This window comes from Elephas maximus, chromosome 20 (assembly GCF_024166365.1).
Source record: "Elephas maximus indicus isolate mEleMax1 chromosome 20, mEleMax1 primary haplotype, whole genome shotgun sequence".
Taxonomy (NCBI): Eukaryota; Metazoa; Chordata; class Mammalia; order Proboscidea; family Elephantidae; genus Elephas; species Elephas maximus.
In genome coordinates, this window is record NC_064838.1 from 30,593,643 (window position 1) to 30,614,176 (window position 20,534).

The window sequence follows — 20,534 nt, forward strand, 5'->3', positions numbered from 1 at the left end:
TCCAGCCCAGTCATGGATAGAGCACCAAAAGAGCTCCAAAATTCTGAGAAAGATAATCATAGGCTTTTTGAATATGTAAGTGAATCAGAACAGCATGAAGATACCCAAATAAGTGGAGAAATTGGATTCTTCAGGTAGAATCCTTCCATGTTGCTTGTCGTGGTTCTAGGGAGAAATAGCCACTCTCAGAAGGGCTAGTTTAGACTTTCTGAGGTTGATACTTAACTAAAGTGTCTCTTGATAGGTACTTTATATCAGTTCACTTAGTAAGTACAAATTCAAATAGATATAGTATGATAAACTATAGCACAGTGGCCTGGAGGGTGGGCATTAGAATCAGATAGAACTGACGAATTAATTTACAACTTAACTGATGTTTTTTGGACAAACATTTCTGTTTCCTTATCTGTAAAAGAAAACCCTGGTGGCATAGTGGTTAAGTGCTGCGGCTGCTAACCAAGAGGTCAGCAGTTTGAATCCGCCAGGCGGTCCTTGGAAGTTCTATGGGGCAGTTCTACTCTGTCCTATCGGGTCGCTATGAGTCAGAATCAACTTGATGGCAGTGGGTTTTGGTGTATCTGTAAAATGGGGATATTAATATTGTAAGCTACCCTATAGTTTTTTTTTTCCTTTCTCTCTTTTATTTGGTATTCAGCATACATGAAAAGCCTCCAAATTTTCAGATTGTTGTAGATGGCAAGTGCAGACACTCCCCTACCTCAGTCTTTTATCATTTGGTACTGAAGTTTTTTTCCCCCATTTATTTATTTATTTATTTTCACCACCCTATAGTTTTTGTGAGAAGTAAATGTGACTCTTCATGTAAAATGCTTAACACTGTGCTTGGCACAAAATACACTTGTAATGTGTCAATTATTTTTGATCATTATAGTAATACTTCATTTCAGCTCTTAAAATTTAGATAAAGATATATCTTTGCAAAGACATGGATAGGTATTACAATAACTAGTTAAAATTTGGTAGAAACTTTCAGTTCATTGTTTGATGTGTTGATATATTTAACAAATACTTAACATTTATTATACTCAGGATCTCTCATATAAAAGACTAAAGTTTTTTAAAAGTAGTTCTCACCTTTGTTTTCTAAAGCTTCATTCTTTGATGTTTGTTTTTGTGTAAGTGTTCACCTTTACATTTCTATTGGATTATGAAAAAAATCAAGTTTTTAAAATAGTTCAATTTTCCTCAGAAATTATGAGAATATTATAAAGACTTTATTTCTAGTGCTCTATAAAAGTATCTAGGCCCCCTGGGTGGCACAGACTAAAGGTTGGTAGTTCAAACCACCCAGCAGTGCTATAGAAGAAAGGCCTGACAACCTGCTTTCATAAAGATTACACCTAAGGAAACCTTGTGGGGCTTGGCTTTACTATTTAACAAGTGGAGTTGCTATGAGTTGGAATCAACTCTGTGACAACGGAATTTTTTTTTTTTTTTTTTTGGTTTATAAAAGTATCTATTGAAAATAATATGCCATTACCCCATATTGTAATGCTTCAATTATGATAATATAACCATGATAATGGGTACCAAAATCAGACTGTTTTTATCCATGTCTTAGGCATACAGCCTACCTATAGCTTTGTGCAAAAGGCAGGTTTCTTCCTACTGGAAAGTTCTGTTGATGGCTTCAAATTATTCTCAGTTTGCTCCAACAGCTCTGTGCAGCTTGGAGCTTGAGCCTCAGTGGAGGAGGTGGAAATCATTGAGGAAATGTCTCACCCTGATGAAGCCACAAAGACCCTCTTGTAGGAGGCAGGGCTGCCTTGAACTCCTGCTCCTAAACTGACAGGACCACAATGGCAAGCAATTTTCAAGATGTGGTGTGTGCTGCGGAATAACAGCTTTTCCAGTAAGTTCTTGTTTTCATGGAGAATTAAGTGTGCACGTAGGAACAAATAATCTCCAAAGGAACTGGAGTCTAAGTTTATCTTCTAGAAAATGTTAAGATATAAAATAAGCCCCTTAGCATTGTTAACTATTACATATTAATAACAAGAAAGCTGGCCAATGCTTTAAGCAGTTGAACAACAGTTTGGACAAATTGTCCTAGGAAGGCAATAGAGAGACCTTGGAATGGAGAAGCTGAGTGGAAAATTGGGAGGCAAAAGAAAGCTAGAGACAGTACAGATGGGCACATACTTACATTTGGTAATGGGATACAACGAAACCTGCCACAAAAGTTAGCTGTACCACTTCCCTTTCTGTCCCACTTAAGAAAGCAAAACCATGAATGAGAGAAGTATGAAAAACCATGGATTCAATTGAAAATGAATTAGAAAAGAGAAACCTACTTGTTAAGGGTTGATTTGTATCCCCTAAAAAAGATATGTTTAAATTCTAACCCCCGATACCTGTGGTGTGACCTAACCTGGAAACAGCATCTTTGCAGATGTTATTAGTTAACATGAGATCATACTGGCAAAGGTAGACCTAATCCAGTATTACTTATGGCCTTATCAAAACAGGAAAAGAGACACAGTGTCAGAGTGAGGATGGCCTTGTAAAGACAGAGGCAGAGATTAGAGTGTGCTGCCACAAACCAAGAAACACCTGGAGCTACCAGGAGATGGAAGAGACAAGATAGGATCTTACCCTAGAGCCTTCAGAGAGAACAAGGCCCTGCCAGCACTCTGAATTTAGACTCTTAGCCTTCAGAACTGTGAGGCAATACATTTCTATTGTTTTAAGCCACCCGGTTTATAGTACTTTGTTACAGCTGCTGTAGGAAACTAATATACTGCCCTACTCACTACTTATAAAATCTGACATTTCGATCATGTACAGTACTTAAAATCAAATCTGAAGAAATTCATTCCTCCACAATTTTAGGGAAAGTATATCAAAGACTGTTTTGAAAACATAACAAGCAATACCAATTACTCTAATCTAGTTAATAGAAACAAATTTCTGATGAATTAGTAATTCAGCAAAATGGTTTTTCACTTAATTAATGATTGTGTGAGATAGTGAGGAGGTGGTCATTCAGTTAAATTGTATTTTCACAAATGGGAATTTGTCTAATTTTTTTAGTACATTGGTCATTTGGTGTGTTGGTGGGCTGTCCTCTTCATGAGAATAGCACACCCTAGTTTGTCTATTTCATTGGGGCCAGTTTTATTTACGTATTGTAACAGCTTTTCCCTGTAAGCGCTTGAGCTTGCTATCCTTGTCTTATATTATTTTACACATGATTGACCTATTTGGATTTTAAAAATGTACTTTGTTATTGTTCAAGAACTGAATATATCATTCTCAATTTCAGAAAGTCCTACAGTTGAAAGGCAGTTAGAAAGCTTATCCTAGTAAACACATTATTATAATAACCAGTCCAGAACTAAGCAACATGATTCTTTCCTGAAATGAATAATACACTGGTCTTCCATTAGATAACTTTAAGGTGCTGTTGGCTTTTTAAAGAAAACATATCTTACTGTTGAATTATTTTGAATTTGTGATGAATTAAAACCCAGGTTCTTGGGGCCATCTGCCTTGCCAGCTCCCAGGCTGGTCATGCACCTGGGACAGGGAGCAAGCCAAACCAACCGTGCTTTGGTCTCCGCGCTTAGTGGATCCGAACCGTGGGCGCAGCTGTCCTGCCTTGCCCCAGTCCACCTGCGAGGGTGGTGAGAGGCAGCCGGGATGACAGCTCTTTCCAGGAGCTGAGCTACCTGCTGAAAAGCATGATCGGCAAGTCCCACTGGAAGCTTCTGGCTCTGCTGGCTCTGGTCCTGGTCATCATGGTGCAGTATTCCATCTCTCAAGAAGACAGTTTTTATTTTCCCATCCCAGAGAAGAGAGAACTGTGCCTCCAGGGTGAAATCAATCCATTTTTCCACAGCTTAAGGATTTCTTCTGAGGCAAAACACTCTCTGCCTATAAGCTACTCTGTGGGACCAAGGGTAGAGAAGACCTGCTCCTCCAGGTTCTAGTCTTCACCAGCTATGTCGTGGCAGAGAGCATCTACAGCCTGAAGCACTGCTGCTGTGTGGTGGTGGGGAACAAGCACTGGCTGTAGAACAGCTTCCTGGGAATGGCCATCAGCAAGTACGACGTGATCATCATATTGAACAACACTCCAGTGGCTGGCTTCTAGGGGGATATGGGCTCCAAGACCACCAGGCATCTCTTCTACCCTAAATCTGCCCACTTCAACCACAAAGTGGAGAATAACCCAGACACACTCCCAGTCCTGGCAGTATTCAAGATGGATTTCTACTGGATTAAGACCACCCTGAGTGACAACAAGAGGGTGCAAAAGGGTTTCTGGAACTAGCCTTATCCGGGACATCAACCTCCAAAAGATTAGGATTCTCAACTTCTTCATGGAGATTGCAGCTGACAGACTGCTTAGCCTGCCAGTGTAACAGCCATGCAAGTTTAAGCAGAAGTCCACCACAAACCTGTTGGCCAACACCCTGCCCCACCACTTCTGTGATTTTGTGCACATTGTTGGCTTTGGCTACCCAGATGTCTATGACAAGAAGCAGACCATTCAAGCAGATCACGCTCGAGTTTGTGGTGGGGTCAGGCTACAGCGTCTCCTGGAGATGCTGGCTGACCCCCTATCCATACCTGTGGAGGTGCCCAGTGCCAGCGTGATCCAATTAGACTCACTTCCCCATCTGGGAAGAAGGTCCCAAGACTAGCAAGGGCTGAGAGACGGCGTGCTCTAGGCTATTCTTGTAGAACCCAGATGTAGTCAGGGTGGAGATGCTGGGACTGCAGGAGCTGACCCAGGACAGGGCTTGTTGCCATGGCACCCCCTCTCTGCCAGCACTGAGAGATTATCTAATGGGCTATTTAATTTAAGGGTAGAAGGTGCTGTGGGCCAGTCCCATGACATTGAGAAAAAAGGCATAGTACAGTGTTGTGCTCACTTTTTATAAAAATACACGTGATGGGCACACAAGCACTTAGACCCAGAGCAGGCCTCTCAGCAGGGTAGGGAAGTCTGGAGGGGCAGGGGCCCCCCAGAAGGGCTGTAGTCTTCTAGTAGGCATGGGAGGAGAATTAGTGGGGAGTTCTATGGAGAAAGGGACTCTGTCTACAAAAGAGGTTTCAAACCTACCATTAAACCATTTTTCCTAAAATGGAAAAACCAAAACAAAACAAAAAACCAGGGTTTTTATCTGTTTTCTTCATATAAACTGCTACCTAATAAGGTCTCCTTTGTCCTGCATTTACTGATTTTGTTTTTTAAGTTATAGGATGAAATTTGTGTTGTTTTATTCCTTCTAACTGAAATAATTTCTCTGATTAAGATTTTGTCCATTTACTTGTCCTGCATTTACTGATTTTGTTTTTTAAGTTATAGGATGAAATTTGTGTTGTTTTACTTCCTTCTAACTGAAATAATTTCTCTGATTAAGATTTTGTCCATTTACTTAAGTTCGTATGTGATGCAGTCGAATGCAGCTGTTTTAGTCTGACTTCTCTAGAGGAACAAACCCAGATACAGATAGAGAGACATACATAGAGATAGACATATATAAATATTTATTTCAAGGAAATAGCTCATGCAATTGTGGGTTCTGACAAGTTCCAAATCTGTAGGCCCAGTGGCAGGCTAGAGACTTCTCCTGGCTTATGGGATTGCAGAGGCTGTGGAATAAAAAATCTGCAGGTCAGGTGGCAGGTGAGAGACTTTTGTATACTTACGTCCAAGAACTGGAGGTCAGGCGATGAGAAGACTGCAGGGTTGAGAGAGCGAGCTTTGCCAGAACATCCATTTATATACTGGAAGCAGGCCACACCTCCATGGAAACTCCCCTTTCAGCTGGTTGGCTGATCACATCATGGAAAGTAATTACATTATGGAAGAGCAACCAGTCCCATATCTGTGAAACCACTGAGAATTATAGCCTACCCAAGTAGACACATAACATTAGTCATCACAATGGCATTGACAATTCATAATGTGTAAAATATTTTATTCATGTATTCATAAAACAATAAAATATTGGGGTTTGAAAGAATTTTTTGAGATTATTTTTCTCCAATTTCTCCTACATAAATATTTTCTGTAAATCCTGACACGTGGTCGATGTCATCTCACCTCACTTTCTTCTAGCATCCAGGAAGTCAAAGTTTTTAGGTGAAGAAGTAGGTTTGGAAATGAGGTAGCCAGGCCTAGATCTGAATTCTAGATCCATTGCTAGTTTCATTACTGCTTCTATTAAGTCTCTTTGCCTAGTTTTTTTTTTTTTTAATGAGATAATTACACCTACCTGAAGTAACACTATGATGATTGCATCAGTTAAAGATGGAAATTCTGTGCATGTAAATAAATGTTGTTAGCTGCTATCCAGTTAGCCCCCATTTCATGGCGACCCCCAAAGGGATAAAATGCTGCCCAGTCCTGCACCATCCCCATGATCGGCCAGTTGTGATCTATAGGGTTTTCACTGGAGTTTTGGAAGTCCCTTCAGGACTTTCTTCCTACACTGTCTTAGTCTGAAAGCTTCACTGAAACCTGTTCAGCATCATAGCAATATGCAAGCCTCCACTGACAGACAGGTGGTGGCTTCACATGACGTGTACTAGCCTGGAATCAAACACAGATCTCCTGCCTGGAAGGCAAGAAGTCTACCACTGAACCACCACTGCCCCTGCCCCCCACTTCATAAATATTAGTACCTGCCTCCATTTCTTCACCATGTCGTCTAGTGTGATGCAAAAGATCAACACATGTAGGATTTGGTTGAGCCCATTCAGAAGAACTGATTTCCCTTAAAAACAGTACCAGGGTGGGAGAGAACAAATGTTAAATGCAAAGACACTGTGGTGAGAAGCAGTTTGGATGTTTGGGAACTATTAAATGGCATAGCAACCAAGCTGTATATAATTTCAGAATAAAAGAAAATTACACTCTTCCCTCCTTTGCCGTCCCAATCCATGTTAACATGGGAGGCTGTCCATTTAGAAGAGTGAGTCGACACTGTTAGAGTGTTGTGAAGCTGATTTTTCCTTGAGCAGTGTCTAGAAGGGACATATTGACAGTTGTTCCACTTTGCTGTGCTAAGAAGAAAGGTGATACAAGCAATTTCCTGATGAAGATTTCTCAGGAAATAAATTGGGCATCAAACAACCCACAGGTGGATGATGCCTCACTGATCTTCTCCATGCTTGATGTATTAAGAGAGTAAATTGAATAGGCATTTTCAAATGGTGAAAATGATCATATTGTTTTGTGAACCATTTCTAATGAGCCCCATTAACCTAAGTATTCTCCACTGTGGGTTGTTTCTCAGGCCTTCAGCAATGAGCCAATTATCTTTGAAATGGAGCTCGTAGGAGGAATCTGCCGATGGCAGGGCAGCAATTCTACACCATTCAGTGGTGCTCAAACTTTAGTCTGTTTTGTGCCAAGTGTGGTCTGTGGGCCAGCAGCATGGCCACACCTGGGAGCTTGTGAGATGCAGCCTCCTGAGTCCCACCCTAGATCTACTGGATTAGATTCTCCATTGTAATAAGATCCCCAGGTGAGTCTTATGCAGGTAAAACCATGAGAAGCTCTGCCTGATAGGTGGATGGATACATGGGAACATGGATAGATAAATGCTTTTGAATTGACTCCAACTCATTGTGACCTGTGTACAACGGAACAAAACATTGCCTGGTCCTGCATTGCTCTCATGATGGCAAGCGTATTTGAGACCATCATTGCAGCTCTTGTGCCAGTCCATCTCAGACTGTCCGCCTCACCCTCGCTGGCCTGTACTTCACCATACATGAAGTCCTCCTCCCACAATTTATCCTTCCTGATGATGTGTCCAAAGCAAGCAAGTTGTCCAATGTTCTGTTGTAATCATAAGATTTTCATTGGGTAATTTTTGGAAGTAGACTGCCAGGCCTTTCTTCCTAGCCTAGCCTGTCTTACTCTGGAAGCTCCATAGAAACCTGTCTACCATGGATGACCTGATGGTATTTGAAATAATAACAACAGGGCATCCAGTATCACAGCAACATGCAAGTCACCATAGTACAAAAGACAGATGGGTGGTGGTGGAGATTATATATATATATATATATATATATTCTGATATATACATGGGTGTGCATGTGTGTACACACACACACATATACACACGTATATTCTCTATGTTTGTTTCTAAGAAGCATTCTGGCTATACTTCTCCCAAGACAGATTTGTATATTCTTCTGGCAGTCCGTGGTACATACATTCAGTATTCTTCACCAGCACCATAGTTCAAATGCATCAATTCTTTCATCTTCCTTAATTATTGTCCAGCTTTTGCATGCATGTGAGTCAACCGAAAATACCATGGCTTGGGTCAGGCACACTTTAGTCCTCAAAGTGACATCTTTGCTTTTCAACACTTTAAACAGGTCTTTTAAAGCAGATTTGCCCAATGCAGTATATCATTTGATTTCTTGAGTTCTGCTTTCATGAGTGTTGGTTTGTGGATCCACGTAAAATGAAATCCTTGACAACTTCAGTCTTTTCTCCATTATCGTAGTGTTGCTTATTGGTACATAAAAGGAATGGCAAAAACATTTTTGTTTTCTTTATGTTGAAGTGTAATCCATACTGAAGGCTGTAGTCCTTGATTTTCATTAGTAAGTGCTTCAAGTCCTCTTTGCTTTCAGCAGGCAAGGTTTTATCATCTGCATACTGCAGGTTGTCAATGAGGCTTCCTCCAATTTTGCTGCTGCATTCTTCTTCATATAGTCCAGCTTCTCAGATTAATTGTTCAGCAACAGTAAGTATGGTGAAAGGATATAACCCCGAGCCACACCTTTCCTTACTTTAAACCACATAGCATCACCTTGTTCTGTTTGAACAACTGCCTTTTGGTCTATGTACGGGTTCTGCGAGAGCACGAGTAAGTGTTCTGAAATTCCCAGTCTTTCCAATGTTGTCCCTAATTTGTTATGATCCACACAGTCGAATGCCTTTGCATAGTCAGTAAAACACAGATAAACATCTTCTGGCATTTTCTCCTTTCAGCCAAGAAACATCTGACGTCAGCAATGAGATCCCTGGTTCCATGTCCTCTTCTGAATCCATCTTGAATTTCTCAAAGTTCCCTGTTGATGTGCTGCTGCCGCTGGTTTTTGAATTATCTTCAGCAAAATGTTACTTGCATGTGATATTAATGATATTGTCTGATAGTTTCCACATTCTCTTTGTTTGCCTTTCTTTGGAATGGGCAAATATATGGATCTCTTCCACTCAGCTGGTCAAGTGGCTGTCTTCCAAATTTCTTGGCATAGATGAATGAGCGCTTCTAGCGTTGCATCTGTTTGTTGACACATCTGAGTTGGCATTCCATCAATTTCTGGAACCTTGTTTTTCACCATTCCCTTTAGTACATCTTCGACTTCTTCCTTCAATACCGTCAGTTTTTGATCATATGCTACCTCCTCAAATAGATGAAATTCAGCCAATTCTTTTTGGTATAGTTACTCTGTGTCCTTCCATTGTCTTTTGATGTTTCCTGCATTATTCAATATTTTACCCATAGAGTCCTTCAGTATTGTAACTCGAGGCTTGAATTTTTTTTCTTCAGTTCTTTTTGCTTCAGAAATACTGAGCATATTCTTCCTTTTTGGTTTTCTAACTCTAGGTCTTTGTACATTTCATTATAATATTTTATTTTGTCTTCTTGAGGCACCCTTTGAAATCTTCTGTTCAGCTCTTTTACATCATCATTTCTCCCTTTTGCTTTAGCTACTCTACATTTAAGAGAAACTTTCAGATTTTCTTGTGACATCTCTCTTTGTCTTTCTTTCTTGTCTTTTTCATGACCGTTTGCTTTCTTCATGTATGATTTCCTTGATGTCAACTCACAACTCGTCTAGTCTTCGGTCATTAATGTGCATTGTGTCAAATCTATTCTTGAGATGGTCTCTAAATTCAGATGGAATATACTCAGGGTCATACTTTGGTAATAATATATGTATTACCTGAGGCCAGCCCTCCAGGGATTCTGATTTAGCGAGTTTGGCATAGGACTCAGTAATCTACATTTTTTACAATACAAGCTGTCCTCAGATCACACTTTGAAAAAGACTTTTCTTGGTTAGATCACTTCACCTTTGTACAACAGGCTTTTCCTCTAGGAAAATCAGGAAGAGTGGAAGCTTAAGGTGCCTATGTTTGCTGGTCAGTGCCTTTCTGAGGCTGGACTACCCCAACAGCAGCACTATATGCACAAGTCATAAATGTACTTTAATTTCAATCCTTTAAAGCCACAGTGGCCTGTTTATTTATGTGTGTTTGTGTACTTACACACGTTCACTTTGGTTTTATTTTGTAAATTCTCTAGGCAGTTGAAAAGAATACGCTGGAGTTGTAGAACTCTGTGTGTGTGTGTGTTTTGAGAAAATAAAGTGCTGTTAAATAAATGGACACATTTCTTTAAATGTTGGAAGCTCCCCCCAGAGTTTGTGAGTGCCAGTAGAAGCAGTGCTTGTCTCTGCAAAGTAAATTGAATCTGTTTAATCAAATTACTCCAGGGAGATTCACAATTGGTAGAATACAGTGGGAGGTGACCTTATGTCAAGGTTCCTGTTTGCTTGCTAATGCTTTCTTTCTGTGTGTTTGTGTGTGTTTGAGGGGAGTGGTGAAAAACCAATTGATTTTGGAGTATCCACGCCAATCTTCATTCCCAACTCTGGAGAACTCTGCCAAGTCTGAAAAGGAAGAACGAGCAGAATTGGAATTGAAAGGGAAGGAGAAGAAATATATTACCACAGAGAGAAACTTGGAAGAATTACACTGAGAAAATGTATAAAAGAGTACATTTACTTGTTGAGAGAAAAGCTTTATTTAGTCTTTAAAAGGTATAAAGGTATGTGAAGGGACATACCCCAATGCACATATGAAATATGTGCTTACAGGACTCCAGTATACGATTGTACAATGTCAAGGAAGGCAAGACCCTTAGAGATCACATAGTCTATCTTTTGTTCAGTAGATAAGGTAACTGAATCCCAGAGAGAAGTGACATCGCTAAAGATCTGACAATTTAGAGACAGAGCTAGAAATTGAATTCTCATCTCCTGGGATTCTTATGGAAACGTGAAGGTCATCCTTGTCTGCTTTCTCTCCTTTATGGCCACTTGAATCCATCAGTAAGGCCTGACACTTGTAGTTCTGAATCCACCCACAGATCCCACTCTCTACCCTGAGACCATCCAAGTTTAAACCACCATCCTTGTGTCCCTTCCCTTCTTAGCTCCCGCCTTATTAGCTGCCTTTCAGGTCTCAAACATTCAGACTGTTTCTCACCACAGGGCCTTTGCATAGGCTATTCTGTTTCACTGTCCCATGCCCTTTCTCTGCGGGTTCCAGTTTATACGTCAGCTTAAATGCCACATCTTCATGAAGACTAGCCTTACAATATCTTCTTAAGTGTGTCTTCCCTGTAATTCCCTATAAGTACATGTTTAACATGTATCACTGCATTTATCACAACTTATCATATATAGTTTTATAGTCTTTTCTACTACAATGGAATGGTAAATAAAAGAAAAAATTAGGCTGATCATATAATATATTGTCCAAACCCTGATACTAGGGAGAATGAAACGGATGCTGTTATTAATTATCCCATGACAACAGGCTTAAGCCAGAACTCTACTGGGCAAACTGGGACATAATGACCATGAGAGTCAGTGTTATTCTCACATGGAAGTAGTGTTTGTTCATATATGATATTTCCTAGGCAAAGAAAAGCCAGAATAACTACAGTAGAGTTTAAAATTTCACCAAGAAAAAAAAAAAAAACAACAACAAAATAAAACTTTAAGCCTGGCTGTTGTGCCTCTTGCTGTTGACCCTATAGGGCAGAGTAGAACCATCCCATAGGGTTTCCAAGGAAGCAGACTACCACATCTTTCTCTCGTGGAGGAGCTGGTGGGTTCGAACCACCAAATTTTTGGTTGCCAGCCACCAGGGTCCTTGGCTGGTGAGCAGGAATGTATTATGTCAGCTATATTTTATGACATTTAAAAGTTAACCTCTGCACCCAGTCTGTTCCCCCACAGAGGTGAAGCCCAAGCCTGACTGCTCAGCCATGGCTGTCTGCTAACAGGTTCCAGTCCCTCCTGTGCTCACCTGCACAGCAGGTCTGTTGACTCAGAGCTCTGTTTTTATGTATTCTTCTCAATACCTGCAAGCCAGAATTCCAATACTGTTGTTTCTTATGAACTTTTAAAATTCCCTGAGACAGCCTGCTGGGGCTGTCCTAGTTCTCTCCTGGGATATAAATTATTGTTTTTGTTATTGCTCTGGTTACAAAGCTCTGTAGATTTTGAATGGTCTGTTCTAATTTTTATTTTCCCTATAAACCCTGTTATTTTTGTGCCCAATTTTATAGAACAAAAGATTTTTCAGGAAGACATATATGGGGCCATAGCAGACACGTATAAAGCCTGTATAAGTATGTACTACCTGCCAGATGATTTTGACCAGATTTGTTGTATTGTTTGTCATCCTGGTGCAAAGGTAAGCTTTCCCAGGGTGGCATCCACCAGGGAGATCCTAGTGTGTAGCACAGCAGAACTAGAGCACATAGTAGATTCACAATAAATACTTCAGAAATGAGTGAATAGATACCTTCTTGGGAAATTAAGACATGTTAAAATTTTGTATTTTTAGGCATCTTAAAATTTGGAAAGGTATTAGAACTCATAGGGTCTACTGGCTTTCAAGTATTTTTCACTACAAGTCAGAGTAGAAAAAAATTTTGTCCCATGACCCAGTACACGTATATGTGTTCTTATATATAATTATATATGTACATATTAATATAAGACAAAAACATATAATGTATATACAAATATATATAAAATAGTATAGCATTATACTTATAGTCTTATATACATTTATATATTATGTACTATATAAATTTATATATATCACTGAAAATTTTTGACCCAAAATTTTACCCTTATTATGTACGATGGACATCTTTCCTATTTTATATTACTCAATTCTATTTCAATAAAAAATCCTTTTTGATGTACTAAATTCATATTTCAGCTCACTATTGAAAGATAAATACTTTTTGAAATGGTATTGATAAAAGTTTAAAAAATATTGATCACTTTTACCCCATACACCAGTATAGACAAGAGAAATGATAAGAAAACAAAATCTTTGAATGTTCATTTTTGTCGATAGAGACCATAGGACAAAATCTGCTATTGAGACTGTGTCATTGTGTGCTCATAAATGATAATTTGTTCTCTGAACTCACCCTGTAACCTGGGTTCCAAATGCCACCCAGGTAGCTACATTTGGGTACAGACAGAACCTAAACTTGTCACAAGAATAGGAAAGGGGAGAAAGACTAGCAGTTGAGACTTGGGCTCTTAGGTAATAAGAATGACTAAAATTTGTGAAGTATGTGTTTAGACAAATTAGCTAAGTATTTTACAGTGTCATGGTGCAATGGTTAGAAAGAAGAGATCAATGAGAAATTCAAGTTGAATGTTAACAGTTCTTCAACTGGAATGGGAGAAAGGATTAGTGGTGTTGGTTTATTCATTAAATGTGGGAAGTAAGAAGAACAGTCGTGAATGCTTCTCATCTAAATAAGTTCTTGCTATTATGACTCAGTGGTTAAGCTCTCAGCTGTTCACTGAAAGATTGGTGGTTCGAACCCACCAACCACTCCACAGGAGAAAGATATGGCGGTCTGTTTCCATAAAGATTTACAGCCTAGGAAACCCTATGGGGCAGTTCCATTCTGTCCTATAGGGTCGCTATGAGTCGGAATCAACTCAATGGCAACAGGTATATATATATTTACATACACATATGTGAATGTATAAATATAAATACACACACTTTTTTCTTTTTTCTCTTTATTTTTTGAGTACCACTTAGAATACAGCACTAGACTATATACTTTGGAAGTAGGAATGAATAAGAAAGTGTCACTGCCTTATAATATCTTCTCAATCTAGTGGAAAATGAAATGTCAAGGAGGGTGTGCAAGTTACTGAGCTGCAATCTCTCAGCTCCAAAACCACACTTATACACTCTGCTTTGTGATTCTAGGGCTGAAAGCTTGCAAATTTCACTTCTGTCTTCCCATATGGATCCCTATTAGGCCCTAACTATTGGGGGTGCAAGTTTCCTGGGTAACACAAGTGGTTTGCAATCAGCTGCTGTCCTAAAAGTTGGTGGTTTGAATACACACAATGGAGCCATGTAAGAAAGACCTGGTGATCTACTTCCATAAATATTACAGGCAAGAAAACCCTATGGAGCAGTTCTACCCTGTACACACAGGGGGTCATCATGAACTGGAACCGACTTGATGGTAATGGGTTTGGCTTTTGATTTATTGGGCATGCTAGTGGGAGACCTTGTACGTAGCCATTTGAACAAAGCAAAGGGATACTGTGTTGTTTAAAATCAGGAAAGGTAAACATCAGGGTTGTATCCTCTCACCATACTTATTCAATCTGTATGCTGAGCAAATAATCTGAGAAACCAGACTACGTGAAGAAGAATGTGGTAACAAGACTGGAGGAAGACTCATTAACAACCTGTGATATGCGGATGACACAACCTTGCTTGTTGAAGGTGAAGAGGACTTGAAGCACTAACTAATGATCAAAGACTGCAGCCTTCAGTATGGATTACACCTCAAGATAAAACAAAAATCCTGACAATTGTACCAATAAGCAACATCACGATAAATGGAGAAAATACTGAAGTCAAGGATTTCATTTTACTTAGATCCACAGTCAATGGCCATGAAAGCAGCAGTCAGGAATTTAAACGATATATTGTATTATGCAGACCAGTTGCAAAAGACCTCTTTAAAATGTTAAAAAAAAACTAAAGATGTCACTTGGAGGAATATGGTGAGCCTGATCTAAGCCATGGTATTTTTTTTTTTTATTGAACTTTAGATGAAGGTTTACAGAACAAATTAGCGTCTCATTAAACAGTACGCATACTGTTTTATGACATTGTTTAACAACACCACGACATGTCAACACTCTCCCTTCTCAACCTTGGGTTCCCTCTTACCAGCTTTCCTGTTCCTTCCTGCCTTCTAGTCCTTGCCCCTGGGCTGGTGTGTCCCTTTAGTCTCATTTTGTTTTATGGGCCTGTCTGATCTTTGGATGAGGGGTGAACCCCAGGAGTGACTTCATTACTGAGCTAAAAGTCTGTCTGGGTGCCATACTCTTGGGGTTTCTCCAGTCTCTGTCAGGCCAGTAAGTCTGGTCTTTTTTTGTGAGTTTGGATTTTATTCTACATTTTCCTCCAGCTTTGTCTGGGAACCTCTATTGTGATCCCTATCAGAGCAGTCAGTGGTAGCTGGGCACCACCTAGTTGTACTGGACTCAGTCTGGTGAAGGCCATGGTAGTTGTGGTCCATTGTCCTTTGGACTCATCTTTCCCTTGTATCTTTAGTTTTCTTCATTTTCCCTTGCTCCTGAAGGGGTGAGACCAGTGGAGTATCTTAGATGGCTGCTCACAGGCATTTAAGACCCCAGACACTACTTATCAAAGTAGAATGTAGAACGTTTTCTTTATAAACTATGTTAAGCCAATTGAGCTAGATGTTCCCCAAGTCCATAGTCCCCACAGCCCTCAGCCCAGCAGTTTGGTCCCTCAGGGAGTTTAGATATGTCTATGGAGCTTCCTTGACCTTGCCTTGTACAAGTTGTGCTGACTTCCCCAGTATTGTGTACGGTCTTACCCCTCACCAAAGTTACTGCTTACCTATTGTCTGTTTAGTGTTTTTCCATCGCCACCCCTCCCCTCCCTTGTAACCATCAAAGATTGCTTCTTTTTGTGTATAAGCCTTTTCATGAATTTTTTATAGTAGTGGTCTCATACAATATGTGTCCTTTTGTGATTAACTTATTTCAGTCAGCATGACGCTCTCCAGATGCATCCATGTTGTGAGATTCTTCACAGATTCATCATTGTTCTTAATTGTTGTGTAATACTCCATTGTGTGTATGTACCATAGTTTGTTTATCCATTCATCTGTTGATGGGTATCCAGGTTGTTTCCATCTTTTTGCTCTTGTGACAATGCTGCAATGAACATGGGTGTGCATATATCTATTTGTGTGATGATTCTTATTTCTCTAGGATGTATTCCTAGGCAAGCCATGGCATTTTCAATCGCCTCATGTGCATGTGAGATCTGGACAATTAATAAGGAAGACCAAAAGACTGATGCCTTTGAATTATGGTATTGGTGAAGAACATTGAATATACCATGGACTACCAGAAGAAAAACAAATCTGTCTTAGGAGAAGTACAGCAGAATGCTCCTTAGAAGTGAGGATGGCAAGACTTCATCTTAGGTATTTTGGATATGTTATCAGGAGGATCAAGTCCCTGGAGGAGGACATCATGCTTGATAAAGTAGAGGGTCAGGAAAAAAAAAAAAAGGAAGACCTTCAACGAGTTGCTTTGACATGGTGGCTGCAACAGTGGGCTCAAACATAGCAATGATTGTAAGGATGGCACAGGATCAGGCAGTGTTTTTTTTTGTTTTTTTTTTAATTAACTTTTATTAAGCTTCAAGTGAACGTTTACAAATCCAATCAGTCTGTCACATATAAGTTTACATACATCTTACTCCGTACTCCCACTTGCTCTCCCCCATCGAGTCAGCCCTTTCAGTCTCTCCTTTCGTGACAATTTTGCCAGCTTCCCTCTCTCTCTATCCTTCCATCCCCCCTCCAGACAAGAGTCGCCAACACACTCTCAAGTGTCCACCTGATATAATTAGCTCACTCTTCATCAGCATCTCTCTCCCACCCGCTGACCAGTCCCTTTAATGTCTGATGAGTTGTCTTCGGGGATGGTTCCTGTCCTGTGCCAACAGAAGGTCTGGGAACCATAGCCGCCGGGATTCCTCTAGTCTCAGTCACACCATTAAGTATGGTCTTTTTGTGAGAATTTGGGGTCTGTATCCCACTGATCTCCTGTTCCCTCAGGAGTTCTCTGTTGTGCTCCCTTTCAGGACAGTCATCGATTGTGGCCGGGCACCAACTAGTTCTTCTGGTCGCAGGATGATGTAGGTCTCTGGTTCATGTGGCCCTTTCTGTCTCTTAGGCTCTTAGTTGTCGTGTGACCTTGGTGTTCTTCATTTTCCTTTGCTCCAGGTGCGTTGAGACCAATTGCTGCATCTTAGATGGCCGCTTGTTAGCATTTAAGACCCCAGATGCCACATTTCAAAGTGGGATGCAGAATGTTTTCATAATAGAATTATTTTGCCGATTGACTTAGAAGTCCCCTCAAACCATGTTCCCTAGACCCCCGCCCCTGCTCCGCTGACCTTTGAAGCATTCATTTTATCCCGGCAACTTCTTTGCTTTTGGTCCAGTCCAATTGAGCTGACCTTCCATGTATTGAGTGTTGTCTTTCCCTTCACCCAAAGCAGTTCTTATCTACTGATTAATCAATAAAAAACCCTCTCCCTCCCTCCCTCCCTCCCCCCTTCATAACCACAAAAGAATGTGTTCTTCTCAGTTTTTACTATTTCTCAAGATCTTATAATAGTGGTCTTATACAATATTTGTCCTTTTTGCCTCTGACTGATTTCGCTCAGAATAATGCCTTCCAGGTTCCTCCATGTTATGAAATGTTTCACAGATTCGTCACTGTCCTGTATCGATGCGTAGTATTCCATTGTGTGAATATACCACAATTTATTTACCCATTCATCCGTTGATGGACACCTTGCTTGCTTCCAGCTTTTTGCTATTGTAAACAGAGCTGCAATAAACATGGGTGTGCATGTATCTGTTTGTATGAAGGCTCTTGTATCTCTAGGGTATATTCCTAGGAGTGGGATTTCTGGGTTGTATGCTAGTTCTATTTCTAACTGTTTAAGATAACGCCAGATAGATTTCCAAAGTGGTTGTACCATTTTACATTCCCACCACCAGTGTATAAGCGTTCCAATCTCTCCACAGCCTCTTCAACATTTATTATTTTGTGTTTTTTGGATTAATGCCAGCCTTGTTGGAGTGAGATGGAATCTCATTGTAGTTTTAATTTGCATTTCTCTAATGGCTAATGATCGAGAGCAATTTCTCACGTATCTGTTGGCTGCCTGAATATCTTCTTTAGTGAAATGTGTGTTCATATCCTTTGCCCACTTCTTGATTGGGTTGTCTTTTTTTTTTTTTTAATAACTTTTATTAAGCTTCAAGTGAACGTTTACAAATCCAATCAGTCTGTCACATATAAGTTTACATACATCTCACTCCCTACTCCCACTTGCTCTCCCCCTCTTGAGTCAGCCCTTTCAGTCTCTCCTTTTGTGACAATTTTGCCGGCTTCCCTCTCTCTCTATCCTCCCATCCCCCCTCCAGACAAGAGTTGCCAACACAATCTCAAGTGTCCACATGATATAATTAGCTCACTCTTCATCAGCATCTCTCTCCCACCTGCTGACCAGTCCCATTCATGTCTGATGAGTTGTCTTCGGGGATGGTTCCTGTCCTGTGTCAACTGAAGGTCTGGGGAGCATGGCCGCCGGGATTCCTCCAGTCTCAGTCAGACCATTAAGTTTGGTCTTCTTATGAGAATTTGGGGTCTGTATCCCACTGATCTCCTGCTCCCTCAGGGGTCCTCTGCTGTGCTCCCTGTCAGGGCAGTCATCGATTGTGGCTGGGCACCAACTAGTTCTTCTGGTCTCAGGATGATGTAGGTCTCTGGTTCATGTGGCCCTTTCTGTCTCTTGGGCTCTTAGTTGTCGTGTGGCCTTGGTGTTCTTCATTTTCCTTTGCTCCAGGTGGGTTGAGACCAATTGATGCATCTTAGATGGCTGCTTGTTAGCATTTAAGACCCCAGACGCCACATTTCAAAGTGGGATGCAGAATGTTTTCATAATAGAATTATTTTGCCGATTGACTTAGAAGTCCCCGCAAACCATGTTCCCCAGACCCCCGCACTTGCTCCGCTGACCTTTGAAGCATTCATTTTATCCCAGAAACTTCTTTGCTTTTGGCCCAGTCCAATTGAGCTGACCTTCCATGTATTGAGTGTTGTCTTTCCCTTCACCTAAAGCAGTTCTTATCTACTGAGTAATCAATAAAAAACCCTCTCCCACCCTCCCTCCCTCCCCCCCTCGTAACCACAAAAGTATGTGTTCTTCTCAGGTTTACTATTTCTCAAGAACTTATAATAGTGGTCTTATACAATATTTGTCCTTTTGCCTCTGACTCATTTCGCTCAGCATAATGCCTTCCAGGTTCCTCCATGATATGAAATGTTTCAGAGATTCGTCACTGTTCTTTATCGATGTGTAGTATTCCATTGTGTGAATATACCACAATTTATTAACCCATTCATCCGTTGATGGACACCTTGGTTGCTTCCAACTTTTTGCTATTGTAAACAGAGCTGCAATAAACATGGGTGTGCATGTATCTGTTTGTATGAAGGCTCTTGTATCTCTAGGGTATATTCCTAGGAGTGGGATTTCTGGGTTGTATGCTAGTTCTATTTCTAACTGTTTAAGATAACGCCAGATAGATTTCCAAAGTGGTTGTACCATTTTACATTCCCACCAGCAGTGTATGAGGGTTCCAATCTCTCCGCAGCCTCTCCAACATTTATTATTTTGTGTTTTTTGGATTAATGCCAGCCTTGCTGGTGTGAGATGGAATCTCATTGTAGTTTTAATTTGCATTTCTCTAATGGCTAATGATCGAGAGCATTTTCTCATGTATCTGTTGGCTGCCTGAATATCTTCTTTAGTGAAATGTGTGTTCATATCCTTTGCCCACTTCTTGATTGGGTTGTTTGTCTTTTTGTGGTTGAGTTTTGACAGAATCATGTAGATTTTAGAGATCAGGCGCTGGTCGGAGATGTCATAGCTGAAAATTCTTTCCCAGTCTGTAGGTGGTCTTTTTACTCTTTTGGAGAAGTCTTTAGATCAGCATAGGTGTTTGATTTTTAGTAGCTCCCAGTTATCGGGTTTCTCTTCATCATTTTTGGTAATGTTTTGTATTCTGTTTATGCCTTGTATTAGGGCTCCTAGGGTTGATCCTATTTTTTCTTCCATGATCTTTATCGTTTTAGTCTTTATGTTTAGGTCTTTGATCCACTTGGAGTTAGTTTTTGTGCATGGTGTGAGGTATGGGTCCTGTTTCATTCTTTTGCAAATGGATATCCAGTTATGCCAGCACCATTTGTTAAAAAGACTATCTTTTCCCCAATTAAGTGACACTGGGCCTTTGTCAAATATCAGCTGCTCATACATGGATGGATTTATATCTGGGTTCTCAATTCTTTTCCATTGGTCTATGTGCCTGTTGTTGTACCAGTACCAGGCTGTTTTGACTACTGTAGCTGTATAATAGGTTCTGAAATCAGGTAAAGTGAGGCCTCCCACTTTCTTCTTCTTTTTCAGTAATGCTTTGCTTATCCGGGGGTTCTTTCCCTTCCATATGAAATTGGTGATTTGTTTCTCTATCCCCTTAAAATATGACATTGGAATTTGGATCGGGAGTGTGTTATATGTATAGATGGCTTTTGGTAGA

At 40.3% G+C, this 20,534-nt stretch overlaps 1 pseudogene; it reads left to right on the plus strand.

The window, feature by feature from the left end:
- Positions 1-3,656: 3,656 nt before the first annotated feature.
- LOC126064386 (CMP-N-acetylneuraminate-beta-galactosamide-alpha-2,3-sialyltransferase 4-like) lies at positions 3,657-4,623 on the plus strand (annotated as a pseudogene).
- The last annotated feature ends 15,911 nt before the right edge of the window (positions 4,624-20,534 follow it).